Source organism: Seriola dumerili, unplaced genomic scaffold, assembly GCF_002260705.1.
Source record: "Seriola dumerili isolate Sdu_G_001 unplaced genomic scaffold, Sdu_1.0 BDQW01000191.1, whole genome shotgun sequence".
Taxonomy (NCBI): Eukaryota; Metazoa; Chordata; class Actinopteri; order Carangiformes; family Carangidae; genus Seriola; species Seriola dumerili.
Genome location: NW_019174446.1, coordinates 4,205,006 through 4,206,038, shown reverse-complemented (window position 1 = coordinate 4,206,038; position 1,033 = coordinate 4,205,006).

Here is a 1,033-nt window from a genome sequence, read left to right as displayed (position 1 = left end):
CTAACAAAACAAATGGAAACAAAAACTGTAGTGCTGAACGACTGGAACATCCTTCTTCTAAAATGGAGTGTCAGACTCTGTGTACTGAAGGAGACATATAGTGCTATAGTTTTGTCTATTTCCTCCGGTCACAATGTCCTGATACGTCACATTGAGTCAGTAATTTAGGGGCTAAAAACTTTTATGGCCTTATTTGAAAGTATATTGAAAAAAATACACTGGGATTTACAGTAATGAATACTTTCAAAAACCACCGCACTAAAAGAAGAAGCACATTTTCACCTCCATATTACACAGTGCACTTAGGACTGATGCATTATGTGAAAAAATAAGAGAAGGAAAACACCTATCATCAGTCTGTCCTACTTCTTCTCTGCACAGAACACTGTCATACCTCTGTTGAGAGGGTTTGTGGGTGAAGCACACATTCAAGTGATGAGACACTCTTTGCACTATTAACCTAATAAAGCAGGTGTATTTTTTACATAAAACCCTTGTTTGGTGTACAAGTACATGTAAGAAGGAGAAAATTAAAGAGGTGAAGGAATGAAGGCCTGTTTGTGAGCAACTGCGATAAAGGAGGGAGGGAGGTAGAGTCAGAGGACTGAGTTATGAGAAGGTCGAAAGCAGAGAAAAGCGGGGGTGGGGTGGGACATTAAAAAGATTGTGTCCGTCTGGCTAATGGTTCTTTATGGCTCCCTCATGTCCTCAGATGGGCAGGATGACTGGCAGAGAGTGTGACCACTGGTAACTGTACATCACCTCTGTTTGCCCCCTTCAGCTGACGTCCCACTCAGTGAGACTGCCTGCCACGGTGAAGCGAACCACTAAAACACCATAAAACCAACAGACTAAACAGCCATTCATCATTACTGCGCACACATGAGCTGCATCACACACAGCAGTCTTAACTGTCCCACTCAGTGACTCAATGCACACATTAAAACTTCATCAAGTATTACCGATACAAAAAACACTGACCACTCAAACCTCAACCGCCATTTGTAATGTCCAGAAATAAGGCAATCATGGG